The sequence below is a fragment of the Staurois parvus genome, unplaced genomic scaffold (assembly GCF_062004578.1).
Source record: "Staurois parvus isolate SC_StPar_1 unplaced genomic scaffold, SC_StPar_1.0 ptg000174l, whole genome shotgun sequence".
Taxonomy (NCBI): Eukaryota; Metazoa; Chordata; class Amphibia; order Anura; family Ranidae; genus Staurois; species Staurois parvus.
The window spans coordinates 570,749-586,442 of NW_028317970.1; positions in this window are offsets into that span (position 1 = coordinate 570,749).

The window sequence follows — 15,694 nt, forward strand, 5'->3', positions numbered from 1 at the left end:
GCATTCATATATAATTTATTAGCAGAGAATTGGTCTTTGATTTATTGAAAAACCGATCTTCATAAGTAATTGTGGTGACACCCCATATAATTCTTATACAGGTGACACCACGTGTAGTTCTTATACAGGTAACCATATAAAAATATATACATATATAAATATATATATGCATATGTAACAATACATGAAATAACATCACATGCATGAAATGTAAATGCAATTAAAAATATAAAATATAAGTAATAGTGCTGGTGTGAATATACAGAAAATGTGGCCGAAGGGTGGCAACACAATAAACACTCAAAATACACCAACCAATGTAAGATAGGTTAGGTAAATAAAATAAAATGTTAAGTGGAACAATTCGATCTGGGCCTTAGGTGTCTGGTACTCATGCTAGGCACCGTGGGTTGATCAAACACGGTACCAATGAAATTTGGTAAAATCCAAAGACATAGACTAAAATGCCATAAAATCAATCAATAAAAGACCATTAACTAGTGTCTAAAAAGCAGTTAAGATCCAAGTCCACATTTAACCCTTGTGGGGCAAATGTTTTAAGTAAAAAAATCCATTTGGTTTCTATCTTTGAGACTGCCCTACGTTTGTGTGTTCCTCTCCAATGTCTTTGAATCATGTCAATTCCTATGAATTTCAGGGAGTGTGGATTATTGTTATGCGTTTGGCGGAAATGCATGGAGAGTGAGTGTTCTCTGAATCCCTTTTTTATATTTTTTAAGTGCTCCCGTAATCTATCACGAAGTCTTCTAGTCGTTCTACCGACATATTGTTTGCCGCATGCGCATTCTAAGAGGTATACAACATGCGTGCTGTTGCAGGTTATAGTAGATTGAATGTCATATGTTCTCTACCGGTGGTGTTGGAACGGAAAGTCTTGATTGGGTTTTTATGAATACCGTTGTGAGTACATAACATGCACCTATTACAAGGGAAAAACCCTTTCCGATCAAAAAAGAAAGATGGCTGCTTAGGTGGGTTGACTATATTTGGAGCCAGCCTGTTTCTCAGAGGAGGTGCCTTGCGGTAAGTAATATCGGGGATTTCGGGTAAGTGTTTCCCTATAATGGGGTCATTCTTGAGAATAGACCAGTGTCTCTTAATGATCTTGGCTATGTCCCTATATTGGGTGGAAAAGTTGGTGATGAAAGAGCAAAATTTCTCAGTCAGGATCTTTGGCCTAGTGGTAAGAAAATTGGCTCTGTTATTGTCTCTGGCAAGTAAATGGTAGAGCCCTGAATGAAAGTTTAGAAGGGATACAAGACAATGTGGGGAAAACTATGTTTGGAAAACTTCTTTTTTATTTCACACTTGTTGTCACCCCTGAATTTCGCTCTGCAATACAAAAATTGCCAATTTCCTTGGGAAACAATACCTATATCTGTTGTGGTAAGATCTGTTACCCTTGGATGCCGAGTAATGTCCAGGGCTGGTGCTATGTAGCCCAATTAGTGCCAATCATGGCAGCTATAGACCAGAAGGAACACCAGGTAAAAGCCAGTACATACCCAAAACACCAACTAACTCTGAGACAGAGAAGGGAAACCAAACAAGAAAAGGTAGATCTATTCTCTACAGGTGATAAGGTTTGGTCATGGTTCCCTACCTACACGGGATGGGGAATAACACTCATGAACAAAATAAATAATGACACAAACATTATTGATGATATACTGGAGAGGAACTCTAAGGACATGGGGTTGCTAAATACCGAGACCAGAGCTATTAGAGAACAGCTGGAGATGCAAGAATTAGCTATTGAAAGCATGAGTGCTGCTCTGACAGGTCTGTGTGAGATGACAGAGGATTCTGAATGTTGTACTTGGATATATAATACCACAATGACTGTTCCAGATTATTATGAAATAATAAAGCAACACAGGGAACAGGTAGATGGTTTAATGGAAGAAGCTAGAGCTATAGGAAAAGATGGATGGACTCCTTTTGATTGGCTAGGATCAGGATTTGGTTCCGTCTTTTCATGGATGAAAGGTATCGCTGTAAGCATAGTCATGATATTGTTTTTTGTTTTATTTTTATATCTATGTTTTAAATGCTTATTATATTGCATTGCTAGAGCTACCAAGCCGCAAAATACAAATGAAGGTTATCTGGCTATGTACAAAAAGATGAATGAGGTAAAGAATTGAGGTCATGTTCATGATCTAAGAGGGGATTGAAAGGATCTAGAGAACCTCCATTGTGTTGATGTACGCCATTTTAAGTATTAAGTTAGGTTTTTGCAGATATATTAGAAGTTTAATGGAACTGTTTTAGTTTGGTGAAGGATGTATCAACAAAAGATAACATGACCCTGAAGCTTCCTCTGTTCGACTAATTCTCAGAAAGCTAGCAAAAACAGTTTATACCAAGAAATGTCTATGTCATGTTTCATGTAGTCAGCTCATGATGGAAACTTACAAGTTACAGTTTTAGAACTCGCTCCCCCCCTTATTATTTCTGTATCCTATATAATCTTAGTAATGTCTAATAAATTTTGAACATCTCTGAACATAAGCTGCCGTTATTTCCGTGTTCAAGGGGTGTTCCCAGAATTCTGCTGATAAACCAGGAATCTCTCCACAGACCGGGGGTCTCTGAGGGGATAAGAAAATCAATCCTTTCACTTACCTGACCTAAATCCAACAGAACACCTCTAGGATATCATGTTTTGGTCCATCCGACGCCACCAGGTTGCAACCAAACGGGATATCGTATGTAGTCTCCAGCGCCTCAGGATATGCACAGCCAAAAGGGAAGCCAAGGGAACCAGGACAGCGACAACCAAAGGAAATGCTTCAGGGCTGCAGCCCTCCTCAGACGGGGAGATCAGCCACTAGATAGAGAATAAACAGGTGCGCACACACCTTGTGCATTATCCAAGGATTATTGGAAGGAGTGAAAAATAAAACCATACTCACAGGTAAAGCATGTATCTAAAAAGCATTTGCATAATGACGATGGCCACAACGGCAAGCAAGGTGTTCCAAGTGTCAGTGCGGTCAAATGGCTGACGCGTTTCAGGGATGAATCCCTTTCCTCAGAGCTCCTGACCAGCCTCTGATGCAGATGTGTAGTGGATGGATGATGGGAGTCTTGCTGGTGATATCTTATTAGGAGCCTCCCCCGATGTTGTCAGGCATGAATACAAGCACATGGGGGCCATACAGACTACTGAGGACCATTCTGAGTTGCTGCAATGACATTTCAGCACAATGGTATGACAGGCGGTGCCACCTGTGAGACTCGGCATGTGAAGGTAAAATTGCCGCACTGTGAAGCTAAGCATGGAGGTCACAGCAATGTGTACTCACCCAATCAGCTGCTTTCTTCATTTAGAGGTAGGTGATCAGGGGGCGGGTCTGTGACATCATCCTCTTCTAAGCCCCTCCCATCTGATCATGCCCATTACTCTCCATGGCATGCCGAGCAGAACTAGGTTTTCATGTGTCTGCGTTGGGCTGATTTGTGGTCACCATGGATTGAATTATTAGGTGTAAACCAGGCAGATGGCTTGTTCTGGGGACTGTCAGTGATCACATGTCCTGTTTATATGGATTCAATATCCATCGTCTGACATCCTAACAGGAGTTCTGTCATTTTTCAGGATGTCAGGAAAAACATGTCCTCCGTCAGTAAATGTTCATGTTGTGTCAGGAATAAAAGTCACGGAGGGTTGGGAACCCTGCAAGGGGGGCAGAGATATGTGACTGCCTAGTCCAGCCTTTCTCAGCCAGGGTTCCTCCAAAGGGTTCTAGGGCTTCCTTGTCACTTCATTGGGCTGTATATGGAAGTGTCACCGACCAGCCGTTTCTGGATACACAGCTTTGTCATCATTGCACACACACAGGATTTTTTTCTGTTCAATACATTTTTTATTCTAATTTCACTTTTAACAAGATTGCAGAAAAAAAATCAGTAAATGGTAAAAGAAGGAATCCGATTGGTCAGGAAGTTCCCTTGTCTGGAATGTGGGGGCGGAGTCATTATTATTGGTGTACATTACAATACACGTGTTCCATTATTATAACAAAGTATTGTAGAAAAGATCCCAACATGTGACATGGCTGAATGAATGCTGGTCATATTAGTTCATCTATTCTCTAAGTGGGGCGGTATCTATTGGGCCAATCCCTTTTACAAACCACACATAATATCGCCCTTCAAAGTGAAAACAGAAACGATTTGCACAAAATCAAAGAGTAGAAATATTTTCCAGTGGATTCCCTCTACCCAGACCCCATATGTAGACATAGAACAACAAGCTGTGTTCCCTCTCGTGCCGCACTCCTCCAACCACCCAAACCCACACGGAAGCCAAGGGAAATAATGAGAGGAAAGTTCCCCCCTAGTTTGGGGCGGAGTTCTCTTTCCCTCCTGTTGGGGGATGGGAGAAGGATGGACTGAAGACAGAGAGACGCTTCGGGGTCACCACTGTTCTGTAGAGCCTTGAAATGAAGGGCATCAACTTCAGAAGTTCTTGTTGTCTGTGTAAAGTTCCCCGATAACGAGATCTGGGCTCTCCCGGCTTCTAGCTCTGTAACCCGCTATATCATTATCAGGAAACGCAACTCCGACACCCAAGAAGGGCTGAAGTTGTGTCCTTCATTTCCAGGATCTACTGACCACTCTGCACCCCGACATTTACTGCACTTCATCCATGTCTTTGGGGGCCTCTCATCTCCTTATCAACTGTTCCTTCCATGATGAAGATCAGCCATGGAGTATATCTGAGGTGTATATCAGGGTGTGCTTCTTCCCCACATGAGAGCTGGGATGTCCAGCAACATGCATCTAGAAGACATTTCCCGCACTCAGGGCACTAATACACCTCCAGGGTTGTGTGGGACCCCTGATAAACGTGAAGACAGGACTTCAGTGAGGAACATTTCCCTCACTCAGGACAGGAAAGTGGCTTCTTCCTGTGTGAAATCTCTGATGTCTGGAAAGATTGGACTTATTTGAAAAACATTTTCCACACTCAGGACAGGAATATGGCTTCTCCCCCATGTGAGATCTCTGATGTCTGGAAAGATTGGACTTGTCTGAAAAACATTTCCCGCACTCAGGACAGGAATACGGCTTCTCCCCTGTGTGAGATGTTTGATGTGTGTAAAGACTGGACTTCACTGAAAAACATTTCTCACACTCAGGACAAGAATACGGCTTCTCACCTGTGTGAGACCTTTCATGTTTGACAAGATCTGATTTTTGTGCAAAACATTTCCCGCACTCAGGACAGGAATATGGCTTCTCCCCCGTGTGAGATCTCTGATGTGTGTAAAGATGGGACTTCTTTGAAAAACATTTTCTGCAATCAGGACAGGAATATAACTTCTCTCCCGTGTGAGTTCTCTGATGTGTGTAAAGATTGGACTTGTCTGAAAAACATTTCCCGCACTCACGACAGGAATACGGCTTCTCCCCCGTGTGAGATCTCTGATGTGTGTAAAGATCGGACTTCTGTGAAAAACATTTCCCGCACTCAGGACAGGAATACGGCTTCTCCCCTGTGTGAGATCTCTGATGTCTGTAAAGATCGGAGTTCTGCAAAAAACATTTCCTGCACGCAGAACAGGAATACGGCTTCTCCCCCGTGTGAGATCTCTGATGTCTGTAAAGATGGGACTTCTGCAAAAAACATTTCCCGCACTTAGGGCAGGAATACGGCTTCTCCCCCGTATGAGATCTCTGATGTTTGTAAAAATGGGACTTCCTTAAAAAACATTTCCCGCACTCAGGACAGGAATACGGCTTCTCCCCTGTGTGAGTTTTTTTATGCACATTAAGACCAGATTTAGATTGGAAACATTTCCCGCACTCAGTACAGGAGAAGCTCTTCCCTGTTGGAAGGCCGGCCTGGTCCCGCACAGTCTGAGGTTCCTCAGGATACGAGGAATCCGATGGTCCATCTACACTGGGTGGTGCCGGATGGACATTGGAGGGAGCCGGGTTTTCTCCTGGACTATACTGTGTGATGTCCTCATCTTCTACTTTCCAGTCTGGAGACAAAGTGAGACAATCCTCGGAGGTTTTCCTCATCTCCCGGCCATGGACTAAAATACAAAGACAAAGAGGATTACTATACAGAAGCTGATTGGTTCCCCCAAACCAGGACTCCGCCCACATCAGGCAGCTTGGTCTCTGAGGAGATTACAAATCCACCCTCAAGGGAACTAGGAAATGGCTCCTCTGATCTTCTACCAGGTCACTTCTTTATTCATGGACCTTAGTCAGAGAGTGAGGAAACAACCAGAACTGTCTTTTATAGGAGGGACAGTGATGAGGGGATTATAGGACGAGGGTCCCCACCCCCTCTATCACTCATCGCCATCTTCCCAACACAAGAAGTACTGCACTTCCTTATTTAGTCCATGATTTAGTCATGAAGAACAGCGGGGCTGAGCCCCACCAGAGGTCAGAGAGTGAGGATGGGGGGAGTACAACCAAGATGAAGACTGGACTGATCCTGAAGACCACCATCATTGGGGTATTGACTCCTCCCTCATTATCACTTTCTCATTACTGATCACTTTCCCCTCCTTCCTGCCCCGGACAATTTTCAGCTTTCAGCACTCTCATACTTTGAATGACAATTACTCCGTCATGCAATGCTGTACCCATATTACATTTCTATCATTTTTATCAAGCAAACTGAGCTTACTTTTTGGTGGTATTTGATTACCACTTTTTTAGATATAAACAAAAAAAGAATAAAAATTTTGCAAACAAAATGCATTTTTCTGTTTCTGCTATAAAAATTTGCAAATAAGTAAATTTTCTTCATACATTTGACCAAAATCTATACTGCTCCATTTCTTTGGTAAAATAACCCAAATCAGTGTATATTATATAGTCTGTGAGAAAGTTATAGAGTCTACATACTATGGTACCGATCACAGAAAACTGACCCATCCTGATGTACCGACATCATTTCCTGAGGCCCTTAAAATGCCAGGAATAGTACAAATCCCCCCAAATGTCAGGAGAGTGCAAATCCCCCCAAATGTCAGGACGGTACAGATATCTGCCAAATGTCAGGTTAGTACAGATATCCCCCAAATGTCAGGACGGTACAGATATCCCCCAAATGTCAGGACGGTACAAATCCCCCCCAAATGTCAGGACAGTACAGATATCTGCCAAATGTCAGGACGGTACAAATCCCCCCCAAATGTCAGAACGGTACAGATATCTGCCAAATGTCAGGACGGTACAAATCCCCCCAAATGTCAGGAGAGCGCAAATCCCCCCAAATGTCAGGACGGCACAAATCCCCCCAATGTCAGGACGGCACAAATCCCCCCCAATTGTCAGGACGGCACAAATCCCCCCCAATTGTCAGGACGGCACAAATCCCCCCCAATTGTCAGGACGGTACAAATCCCCCCCAAATGTCAGGACGGTACAAATCCCCCCCAAATGTCAGGACGGTACAAATATCCCCCCAATTGTCAGGACGGTACAAATCCCTCCCAAATGTCAGGACGGTACAAATCCCCCCAAATGTCAGGACGGTACAAATCCCCCCAAATGTCAGGACGGTACAAATCCCCCCAAATGTCAGGACGGTACAAATACCCCTGTAAGGAAAAATGTGTTCTTAACTGGCATCCATTGTGTTTAATGCCTCCATTGTAGATGTGTGAACAAGTTAGTTTGGTGTTTATATGTCACTTGTACAAATGTTTGTTTCATGAATTCAGTTCCCATTCTGTAGATGGAACTGCCTTATATGGTGGTCTTCAGTCATTTGTGGTCATTATATTTCTTGATAAGAGTGCAATATATCATTGGTCGTTACAATATTTCGTTGGTCATTACAATATTTCGTTGGTCATTACAATATATCGTTGGTCATTACAATACAGCGTCGGTCATTACAATATATCGTCGGTCATTACAATATATCGTCGGTCATTACAATATTTCGTTGGTCATTACAATATATCGTTGGTCATTACAATATTTCGCTGGTCATTACAATATATCGTTGGTCATTACAATATATCATTGGTCATTACAATATATTATTGGTCATTACAATATATCATTGGTCATTACAATATATTATTGGTCATTACAATATATCATTGGTCATTACAATATTTCGTTGGTCATTACAATATTTCGTTGGTCATTACAATATATCGTTGGTTATTACAATATATCGTAGGTCATTACAATACATCGTAGGTCATTACAATATATCGTTGGTCATTACAATATATCATTGGTCATTACAATATTTCGTTGGTCATTACAATATTTCGTTGGTCATTACAATATATCGTTGGTCATTACAATACATCGTTGGTCATTACAATATTTCGTTGGTCATTACAATATTTCGTTGGTCATTACAATATATCGTTGGTCATTACAATATTTCGTTGGTCATTACAATATTTCGTTGGTCATTACAATATATCGTTGGTCATTACAATACATCGTTGGTCATTACAATATTTCGTTGGTCATTACAATATTTCGTTGGTCATTACAATATATCATTGGTCAGTACAATATATCGTTGGTCATTACAATATATCGTTGGTCATTACAATATATCGTTGGTCATTACAATATTTCGTTGGTCATTCTGCATTTGTAAAACCTGCTCGCACGCATTAAACATTCAGAGATTTAGTTTGCACATTTCGGTGTCCGGAGCTTTATTCCTCCTGAGATCAGAGGGCAGAAATTACCGAAGACATTTAAAGGGCTACAGACATAGGTTGAATCCTTGCAATCTGGTGTCAGAAGTCGGGATTAAAGGCGAGGCTGGTCAGGTAAGCTGAGCTATTTTGTCTTAGTTTTGCCGGATCAAATCCCCTTTAAAGACCCCGGGACAGCAGCCAAAGTTTCCAATTTGAGATTGTTGGATCTCACGGAGAGTCCTTGAGGTGGGTCCTCAAAGGAAATTCAGAGGTTTTGGAAGCCTCTGGGGAAAAATTGCCTCGGCAGATGTATTGTGAATTCACAGGAGTCCTCGGTTATTTCTGCCATTTTAGAAGTAGAAGTGCCTATTTGCTGTGTGTTATGGAACTGCTATGTAGTATTTGTGTTTCTTCAGAACAGGTTTATTACAAGGATTTGTACTTTTAGGGGTTAAACTCCTGAACTGTGGAGAAGGCTTTGCTGACATGACAACTAGAGATGAGCGAATCGAAGTAGGCGAAGTGGAATTCGAGTCGAATATTGGAAAAATCCGAAAAATAGCCTACTTCGGACGCGCGAATCAAAATTTTTCCTAAAATGGCGGCGGACATGTGCGGCGACGGAGCGGGGATGTCTGGGAAGGCGCGCAGACAAGGCGCGCTGACCCATAATGCATTCCTTAATGACATGTGATCGCATTAGCCAATCAGCAGCCAGCCAGCCAGCACTGTGTAATGGTCGAGCTATAAATGGCGGCCATTTTAGAATTCTTCATTTGCCTCCAGTCATTCAAGAGAGGCAGACCTGGCTGTATTAGGGACAGAGTTAGGGCCACAGAAACGTTACTTGGGGACAGAGAAGCATTACTCAGGGACACAGAATTGTTACTGAGGGCCACAGAATCGTTACTTAGGGCCAAAGAAACGCTAGTTAGGGCCACAGAATTGTTACTCAGGGACAGACAGCATTGTTACTGAGTGCCAGAGAATTGTTACTTAGAGCCACAGAAACGTTAGTTAGGGCCACAGAATTGTTACTCAGGGACAGACACAGAATTGTTACTGAGGGCCACAGAACTGTTACTTAGGGCCACAGAAACGTTAGTTAGGGCCACAGAATTGTTACTCAGGGACAGACAGCATTGTTACTGAGTGCCAGAGAATTGTTACTTAGAGCCACAGAAACGTTAGTTAGGGCCACAGAATTGTTACTCAGGGACAGACACAGAATTGTTACTGAGGGCCACAGTACTGTTACTTAGGGCCACAGAAACGTTAGTTAGGGCCACAGAATTGTTACTCAGGGACAGACACAGAATTGTTACTGAGGGCCACAGAATTGTTACTTAGGGCCACAGAAACGTTACTCAGGGACACAGAATTGTTACTGAGGGCCACAGAACTGTTACTTAGGGCCACAGAAACGTTAGTTAGGGCCACAGAATTGTTACTCAGGGACAGACACAGAATTGTTACTGAGGGCCACAGTACTGTTACTTAGGGCCACAGAAACGTTAGTTAGGGCCACAGAATTGTTACTCAGGGACAGACACAGAATTGTTACTGAGGGCCACAGAATTGTTACTTAGGGCCACAGAAACGTTACTCAGGGACACAGAATTGTTACTGAGGGCCACAGAACTGTTACTTAGGGCCACAGAAACGTTAGTTAGGGCCACAGAATTGTTACTCAGGGACAGACACAGAATTGTTACTGAGGGCCACAGAATTGTTACTGAGGGCAACAGAACTGTTACTTAGGGCCACAGAATTGTTACTCAGGGACACAGAATTGTTACTGAGGGCCACAGAACCGTTACTTAGGGCCACAGAATTGTTGCTCAGGGACACACAATTGTTACTTAGGGCCACAGAAACGTTACTCAGGGACATAGAATTGTTACTGAGGGCCACAGAACTGTTACTTAGGGCCACAGAAACGTTAGTTAGGGCCACAGAATTGTTACTCAGGGACAGACACAGAATTGTTACTGAGGGCCACAAAATTGTTACTTAGGGCCACAGAAACGTTACTCAGGGACACAGAATTGTTACTGAGGGCCACAGAACCGTTACTTAGGGCCACAGAATTGTTACTCAGGGACAGACACAGAATTGTTACTCAGGGACACAGAATTGTTACTGAGGGCCACAGAACCGTTACTTAGGGCCACAGAAACGTTACTCAGGGACACAGAATTGTTACTGAGGGCCACATAACCGTTACTTAGGGCCACAGAATTGTTACTCAGGGACAGACAGCATTGTTACTGAGTGCCAGAGAATTGTTACTTAGAGCCACAGAAACGTTAGTTAGGGCCACAGAATTGTTACTCAGGGACAGACACAGAATTGTTACTGAGGGCCACAGAATTGTTACTTAGGGCCACAGAAACGTTACTCAGGGACACAGAATTGTTACTTAGGGCCACAGAATTGTTACTCAGGGACAGACACAGAATTGTTACTCAGGGACACAGAATTGTTACTGAGGGCCACAGAACCGTTACTTAGGGCCACAGAAACGTTACTCAGGGACACAGAATTGTTACTGAGGGCCACATAACCGTTACTTAGGGCCACAGAATTGTTACTCAGGGACAGACACAGAATTGTTACTGAGGGACACAGAATTGTTACTGAGGGCCACAACCGTTACTTAGGGCCACAGAATTGTTACTCAGGGACACAGAATTGTTACTGAGGGCCACAGAACCGTTACTTAGGGCCACAGAATTGTTACTCAGGGACACAGAATTGTTACTGAGGGCCACAGAACTGTTACTTAGGGCCACAGAATTGTTACTCGGACAGACACAGAATTGTTACTCAGGGACACAGAATTGTTACTGAGGGCCACAGAACCGTTACTTAGGGCCACATAAACATTAATCAGGGACACAGAATTGTTACTGAGGGCCACAGAACCGTTACTTAGGGCCACAGAATTGTTACTCAGGGACAGACACAGAATTGTTTCTTGAGGGACACAGAATTGTTACTGAGGGCCACAGAACCGTTACTTAGGGCCACAGAAACGTTAATCAGGGACACAGAATTGTTACTGAGGGCCACAGAACCGTTACTTAGGGCCACAGAAACGTTAATCAGGGACACAGAATTGTTACTGAGGACCACAGAACCGTTACTTAGGGCCACAAAAACGTTAATCAGGGACAGACACAGAATTGTTACTGAGGGACACAGAACCGTTACTTAGGGCCACAGAATTGTTACTCAGGGACACAGAATTGTTACTGAGGGCCACAGAACCGTTACTTAGGGCCACAGAATTGTTACTCAGGGCCACAGAATTGTTACTGAGGGCCACAGAACTGTTACTTAGGGCCACAGAATTGTTACTCGGACAGACACAGAATTGTTACTCAGGGACACAGAATTGTTACTGAGGGCCACAGAACCGTTACTTAGGGCCACATAAACGTTAATCAGGGACACAGAATTGTTACTGAGGGCCACAGAACCGTTACTTAGGGCCACAGAATTGTTACTCAGGGACAGACACAGAATTGTTACTGAGGGACACAGAATTGTTACTGAGGGCCACAGAACCGTTACTTAGGGCCACAGAAATGTTACTGTTAGGAATGGACTGGCCAGCAATGGTGGAACTCACCTGCCTTTTGATCTGCAGTACCAGGGCTGGCCAGCGGGTGCTCCCAGCAATCAGAGACTCAACCTTTCAGCCAGCTAACACCTGGAACTGATGATACTGGTGTATTTAAGGGATGGCCAGACTTGCAGACTCTGCCTTGGTGTTGTGTTTGTCCTGGGCCCTGTATCTGTCCTGCATCCTGTTTCTGTTCCTTTGCTGACTTCTCCTGCTCTGATCCTGGCTTGTGACCCTGACCATCCCTCTGTCTGACCCTCTGTACTACGCTGCTTGCTACCTGTTCTGATCCCTGGCTTGTGACCCGGACCATCCCTCTGCCTGACCCTCTGTACTATGCTGCTTGCTACCTGATGAACCTGGCCTGTGACCCCGACCATTCTCCGCTTGCTCCCCCTGTACCTACCTGCCCAATTGATATTGACCCGGCCTGCCTGACGACGCTTGCTTGTATGTACTGTTATCTGTGGGTGGTTTGGTTTGTTTGCACTGTATTATGTTTTAGTATTGCACTGCGTTTATGTTTGTACTGTTAGTGTTAATAAATTATATTGTTTATAACATATCTGAGGTCTGCGTTTCCCTGCTTCAGTCACACACCTCTGGTCATACCTGGGAGCCCTGACAGTTACTCAGGGACACAGAATTGTTACTGAGGGCCACAGAACCGTTACTTAGGGCCACAGAAACGTTAATCAGGGACACAGAATTGTTACTGAGGGCCACAGAACCGTTACTTAGGGCCACAGAATTGTTACTCAGGGACAGACACAGAATTGTTTCTTGAGGGACACAGAATTGTTACTGAGGGCCACAGAACCGTTACTTAGGGCCACAGAATTGTTACTCAGGGACAGACACAGAATTGTTACTCAGGGACACAGAATCGTTGAATTAAAGAGTATGTCAGACAACATGCAGAGGAGTGGCAGAGGAGGCAATGTTTTAGGAGCGAGCAGACGTGGCAGCAGAGGAAGGGGTCGAGGCAGCACTATTCGCAGCCAGAGGCCAGTGCTCCCGGTGTCATCCAGCGGTCGTGTCTCCACCGACAACCCTGCCGTCATCGATTGGTTGGCTCGGTCGTCTTCCTCTTCCCAGGTCACCTCTGACACCTACAGCCAACGGTCGGTGGGTACGTCAGACACAACCGTTAGTTGGCATGGCCCGGGAGCAAGCCCACTGAAATCACGTGTCCTCTACCTGCCCCTGTCCTTTGCTGTTCCCTCACCAAGCGAAGTATCGCATGCTGTGGGCTCAGCCCCACTGTACAGTGAGGAAGAGCTAACAGAGGGCGGTCAGGAACGGGGGAGACATCCGCCTCTTCAGCAGCCAGGCGAAGAAGTACTGGCGAGGAGAGTGGCTCGGTAGCCGGTCTAGAGACAGGTCTGTCTCCTGACCCAGACGCAGCCGAGGGGGCTAGTAGTGAGGCGGAGACCCTACTTGATGATGAGGAGGTTGATCGCACTTGGCAGCCTCGTCGTCATCAGGTAATTTCTTCCGCATCATCAGGAGAAGAGGGTGCCAGCTTGGCAGCGAGCGAAACAGTCGGTGGGTTGCCCAGGAGGCAGCAGGGTCGCATCAGTGTCAGTGGAGCCAAACGTCCACGGAGTAGAGCACCAGCTCCACTGCAGCCTACCACCACGGCCAGTAGTGGTGCCGGTGCGCACGGAGGAAGTAGCAGTCAGCCAGTGAGGAGTAGCGGGGGCAAAGTTTCCTACTCGGTGGTGTGGCAATTTTTCGTCAAGCCGCCCGAGGAAGTAAACGTAGCCGTATGTCGACTATGTGGCCAGAAAGTCAAGCGTGGCCAGGGGGCCCATGTTGGGACTACAGCGTTGCGTCAGCATATGCAGCGTCGCCATTCGGTGGCCTGGGAAAACCGTGATAAAGATACGGCGGTTCTGCCTGCCCCAGCCCCCGCTCCATCACCCGCTCCGTTACTTGCTCCGTCACCCGACGTCGTCAATCGCCCTCTATCAGCCAGTCAAGGCTCCAACACCTCTGCTGAGGGGAGTTGTCGCTCGTTGCCATCTTCCGCTCGTTCAGATGCTCCTTCTCCTGCTACTCCTCTTCTCGGATTCCGTCAGCAGTCTTTCTTGGAATCCGTTTCCAAGAGACAACAGTTTGCGAGCACGCACCCGACGGTGCAAAAGCTGAACGTCCTCCTGTCCAAGTTGCTGGTGCTGCAGTCCCTCCCTTTCCAACTGGTGGACTCAGCACCTTTCCGAGAAATGATGGCTTGTGCCGCGCCGCGGTGGAGAGTGCCAAGCCGTCATTTCTTCGCCAAAAAGGCAGTGCCAGCCCTGCATTCACATGTAGAAGAGATGGTGGGCCAGTCTTTGAGCATGTCGGTCTCTGCCAAAGTGCACGGCAGCGCCGACGTGTGGAGCTGTAACTACGGTCAGGGACAGTACATGTCATTTACGGCCCACTGGGTGAACGTGGTGCCGGCACAGTCGCACCAGCAACTTGGACAGGTCACGACGCTTTTGCCTCCACGTTTGCACGTCCTTGGTCCAGCAAACATGTCCGCCTCTACCACCTCTTCTTCCGCCGTGTCCTCAGCCGCCACCCCCGTGCCAAGTCCCATTACCCGACCGGCATATCACATGTGCAGGGCGCAACGGTGTCACGCTGTGCTGCACCTGGTATGCCTTGGCGAACGTAGTCACACAGGGGAGGAACTTCTGAGTGTAATGAACAGAGAAATCGACAGATGGCCGTCTCCGCGCAAACTGAAAATCGGAACCATGTTGACCGACAACGGAAAGAACATGGTGTCTGCTCTGCGTCAAGGAAGGTTGTGCCATGCGCCATGCATGGCTCACGTGTTCAATCTGGTTGTCAAGCGGTTCCTAAAATCCACCATCCCACTGCAAGACATCCTTAAAATGTCACGTAAACTTTGCATGCATTTCAGCCATTCCTACACCGCAAAGCACACCCTCATTGAGCTGCAGCGGCAGAACGGAATTCCACATCATCGCCTGATCTGCGACGTTGCAACAAGGTGGAATTCAACCCTACACATGTTAGACCGCCTTTGCGAGCAGCGAAAGGCCATCACCGATTTCCTGATGTTACAAGCGGATAAAGGTACTCCCCTGTGTAACTTCGATGTCAGCCATTGGCAGCTCATGCATGACACCTGCCGCTTGCTCAGGCCCTTTGAGGAGGCCACGCTATTCGTGAGTCGGCAGGACTATGGGATGAACGACGTCATTCCTCTGTTGCACGTCCTGGAACAAATGCTGTTAACAATGGCTGGTCAGGGTGCGGTAGACGTGGCGCACAGATCTCAACGCCACATGACCCCTGTGGGGGCAGGACAGGAAGAAGAGGAGGAGGTAGAGGAGGACATTTGTGCTCAGGAATTATTGAGTGAAAT